Genomic DNA, 5306 nt, shown 5'->3' on the forward strand with positions numbered 1-5306 from the left:
ACTGGTGGTTTTTGGCCCACAGGTTAAGAGCCACTGTTGTCAAGCTTGTTCTCCAGACCCTTGATCATTTTAGTTGCTCTCCTCTGGACACATTTTAGCTTGTCCACATCTCCGTTCAATTGTGGTGCCCAGAACTGGACATAGTATTCCAAGGCAGAATAGAGGGGTAGCATGAATTCTCTGGATCTAGACACTATACTCCTATTTACGCAGGCCAAAATCCCATTGGCTTTTTTAGCCACTGCATTACATTGTTGGCTCATGCCCATAGGGACTCCCAAGATCTTTTGAAGACGTACTGCTATTGAGCCAGGCATCTCTCATTCTGTTTCTTTGCATTTCATTTTTTTCTGCATAAGTGGAGTATCTTGCATTTGTCCCTGTTGAACTTCATTTAGTTAGTTTTGGCCCATCTCTCTAATCTGTTCAAATAGTTTGGAATTCTGCTCCTGTTTGTACTTTTATGTTATTAATGGAATCTGGGTATCAAGCAGATATGTAAATGAGGGGAAGGATGTCCCTTTTTCACTACAGCTTTTAACTAAGATTAGCAGACTGGAGCAAACAAATTGCTCAAAATGGTAATTTATGCTGGGATCTGTACCCAAATGGTTATTGCACAACTGTTTCGTATAAATGAGCTGCACAAGACTTTTGTAGAATCTGTTGCTTCCGTTTTCAAGCACTCTGTTTTTGAATACCATTGTTACAAATTATATCTCTCATTTTTAAGAGAAAAGTATACAAATAAGAAGGGCTATTGTTGCTATGCAAATAGACTGTACATATGAGCTCCCTTCTTAATTCTGTCATGCACAATGCAGTTGTTGCAAATAAAGGAATGGCTTCACATGATAAACCAGTTTTGTGCAGGGAGAATATGGTGTCAGTAGTCTCTTCTCATTGTAGTTGATTTGCATAGTACTTTCCATGAACTGTCACGAAGCCAGGTCAATGTGGGCAGATGATTAAAAAAAAAAACCCCCGCAGGTAAAAAAATGCCTTACAAAACTGAAAAGCCTGTCAGCACAATTGTTCTCTTGCAATTTTGCTATAATACATGACTTTTGGCACAGGTTAAAATGTCTTGAATATAAGCAGGCTGCTCAGCAGGGGCTGCTGCAGTTGTAGAAACCTCTGAGGAAGAGTAATGGCTTTTATCTTGCTGTTGAAGGACTACTATGTGCACTTTCTTGAAAGTAAAGCCCAATGAATTCAGTGGGATTTATTTTTAAATATATGTACCCAGGCTTTTGCTGTTTTAATATAATACTAGAATTCATCTCAATAAGGTTATTTTTTTTAAAAAAAAACATTCACAGAAATTGCTTCTGACAGCTAGGTATATCACTAGGATATTTTTAATCATGTCAGAAGCAAATTGAGAATATACTGCAAGTTCCTTCTAGTGTGAGAGAATCAGCCGTTTGCACGGACGTTGCCCAGAGGACACCTGGATGTGTTACCATCCTGCGGGAGGCTTCTCTCATGTCCCCGTATGGGAAGCTGGGACTGAAAGACAGGAGCTTACGCCATCTCGCAGACCACCAACCTTCAGGTCAGCCGGCACAAGGACTTAATCCATTGCACCACCAGATACACAACACTCTTTAGTGCACTTCTTTTACCATTTCTACATAAAGAGCCTATTTCCCAGATACAGACACATACCTTTGTGTACTTCGTTTTAATTAACATTGGCCTCTTGAGATAACTCTTAATTCAAATAATATTAGGATGTGCTGGCAGGAGGGGAGGGAGCGTAAGATCACAATTTACAAAGAAAAAAATGGATTTCAAAATGAGCATTTAGATCTGTGCAGGAGATGTAACTTTAAAATAATTAAAATACAAAAGCATTGAGATTGGATAAAAATAAAAAGTGCAGATTTGAACACAACTTAAGCCATTCGTCAGAACTGAAACAAATCCCTGATGTGACTCCTGCTGCTCTTGAGGAATTGAGGTTTTCTTTGTGGATTCTATGCCTTCAAGAAATTTCTGACTTATGCTAATCTGATCATGTTTTTTTCTTGACAAGATTTGTTCAGAAATGTTTCCTCATTCTCTGAAGCTGCGAGAGAGTGACCAGTCCAAGATCATCCAGTGAGTTTCCATGCCAAGCACAGATTCAAGCTCTGGTCTCAGAGTCCTAGTGAAACACACAAAGCACTATACCACAATTTTTATTGCATGCTTGAAGAGAAAGATAAAAATTGTGAAGAATTACACTTTGCTCTGCTTTACTTTAGTCCACTCTGTTTTTGGAAACCCCTCCCATTCCCAGAGTGCTAGAAGGGCACTGTGTGTATCTCTTAATTTACACTTCACTTTTACATTTGTTTGGTTGTCTCGCATGCTCAGTGATGTTATTTTTGTTGGTTTTGGAGAGAGCTGTCATATGGGTGTGACTCCCCCCCCCCCCCTTTGGCATTATGCAGCCACCTCAGTAGATAAAATAAGCACAATTCTTCACCAAGCTGGACACACACCAATATTTTTTTGTCTTGGCTAGCAACCACATTTGGCTGATATAGGTCTCCATGGCAACCCTATAGTGGCCTCTTGTGGTGGCAGGTGGCTCTTCCACACTCATTGTGAAGTCATTATCTCAGATGTAACTCCCATCAGCCCTGGACATAATCAGGCTGCAATCCACATCCCATCTCTGCCTAGCAATGAGATGTGGATGTTGAGTGATGCAGCCTGGGAAGTAGGCTGAGCAGCATCAGCATAATCGGTTAGGGGAGCCACACCTTCTGTCATGGGTAGGATTAATGTGGTTCTCTAGGTTTGGCTAAACTTGCAACTGCCATTATCCTCTATCTCCCCCTCCCCCTCCAGTATTTTAATTTGGGCCATGAAGGGTATGCATACGAGGTTTGGTTCAGATCTGTCTTGGAATAGCTCTCTGGATATGGCTGGACTCCAACCCTCATCATCCTTTATTAATCCTCGAGACTATATTACGTAATTTGTATCAGCTCCAGATCTGCTTGACTGCAACCCTCATGATCCCCAACTGCAGTTCCCATGATTCTGAGTTCTGGACAGCTGCAACTCCTAGCAGCCCATAACTTGGCTAGACTAGAACTTCCAGCAGCTCTAGATCTGGCTGGCTTCAACTCCCATCAATTCAAGAACTTTTTTTTTGTGCCAGGAGAGACTTGAGAAACTGAAAGTTGCTTCTAGTGTGAGAGAATTGGCCATCTGCAAGGATATTGCCCAGGGAATGCCCGTATATTTTGATGTTTTACCATCCTTGTGGGAGGCTTCTCTCATGTCCCCGCATGGGGAGGTGGAGCTGACAGAGGGAGTTCATCCACGCTCTCCCTAGATTTGAACCTCCGATCTGTCAGTCTTCAGTCAAACCCTTGTGCCACCCAAGAACTGATCAGGCTGGAACTCCCATCAGCACATCTGGTGAGGCTTCAACTCCCATCAGTCCAAGATCTGGCTAGGATGTAACTGACAGATGTCCACTTTTCCAGTCAGATGGTTGAACCTTCTTGTTGAGCTGCAGCTCCCATCATCCCCAGCCTGACCACCAAAGGGATAAGGATGTTGGGAGATGCGGCCTGGCAGGTAGGCTGAGCTATGTGACTGGTCTGGAAGAGACCTTCAGTCATGGGTGGGAGTGATGCAGCTCTCTAGATGTGGGCGGACTACAACTCCTGTCTTCCTCAACCAATCCCCCCAAACCCCACCAGTATTTAATTTGGACCTTGAAGGATACATGTAAGTTTGGTCCATATTAATCAAGTCATGTAGGAGCCTTTGTGGTTCAAATGTACATATAAATACAAATTCATAATTTGACTTCTATATACAGGTTTGTGGATATGGAATAGATCAACACACACACTGATTTATTCCTTCTACGTTGCCTCTGTCTTTGGTGAGGCAAAAGTGAAGAAATTTAATTATTTTACTGTAAAATGAGCAGAACTACAGTTGCCAGAAATAATGTGCATTCAAAAATACTTTCGATATTTAGACCAACTGGAACATAATGGTACTGATACCTTAACTGCAAATGAAGTATATATGGTAAGTGTTCAAAGTATGCTACATGAAAACTAATTACATTTTGAAGCCTTAGATAACATGGAAAAGGCAGGTATTTTTAAAAGCCCCTAAAACGTCAGTAAAGAATAGCAAAACTACACTTAAAACAATTCTATCTACAATCATAGAATCATAGAATCAAAGAGTTGGAAGAGACCTCATGGGCCATCCAGTCCAACCCCCTGCCAAGAAGCAGGAATATTGCATTCAAATCACCCCTAACAGATGGCCATCCAGCCTCTGCTTAAAAGCTTCCAAAAAAGGAGCCTCCACCACACTCCGGGGCAGAGAGTTCCACTGCTGAACGGCTCTCACAGTCAGGAAGTTCTTCCTAATGTTCAGATGGAATCTCCTTTCTTGTAGTTTGAAGCCATTGTTCCGTGTCCTAGTCTCCAAGGAAGCAGAAAACAAGCTTGCTCCCTCCTCCCTGTGGCTTCCTCTCACATATTTATACATGGCTATCATATCTCCTCTCAGCCTTCTCTTCTTCAGGCTAAACATGCCCAGTTCCCTAAGCCGCTCCTCATAGGGCTTGTTCTCCAGACCCTTGATCATTTTAGTCGCCCTCCTCTGGACACATTCCAGCTTGTCAATATCTCTCTTGAATTGTGGTGCCCAGAATTGGACACAATATTCCAGATGTGGTCTAACCAAAGCAGAATAGAGGGGTAGCATTACTTCCTTAGATCTAGACACTATGCTCCTATTGATGCAGGCCAAAATCCCATTGGCTTTTTTTTGCCGCCACATCACATTGTTGGCTCATGTTTAACTTGTTGTCCACGAGGACTCCAAGATCTTTTTCACACGTACTGCTCTCGAGCCAGGCGTCCCCCATTCTGTATCTTTGCATTTCATTTTTTCTGCCGAAGTGGAGTATCTTGCATTTGTCCCTGTTGAACTTCATTTTGTTAGTTTTGGCCCATCTCTCTAATCTGTCAAGATCGTTTTGAATTCTGCGCCTGTCCTCTGGACTATTGGCTATCCCTCCCAATTTGGTGTCGTCTGCAAACTTGATGATCATGCCTTCTAGCCCTTCATCTAAGTCATTAATAAAGATGTTGAACAGGACCGGGCCCAGGACGGAACCCTGCGGCACTCCACTTGTCACTTCTTTCCAAGATGAAGAGGAAGCATTAGTGAGCACTCTCTGTGTTCGTCCACTTAACCAATTACAGATCCACCTCACCGTAGTTTTGCCTAGCCCACATTGGACTAGTTTCCTTGCCAGAAGGTCA

This window comes from Anolis sagrei, chromosome 2, assembly GCF_037176765.1.
Source record: "Anolis sagrei isolate rAnoSag1 chromosome 2, rAnoSag1.mat, whole genome shotgun sequence".
NCBI lineage: Eukaryota > Metazoa > Chordata > Lepidosauria > Squamata > Dactyloidae > Anolis > Anolis sagrei.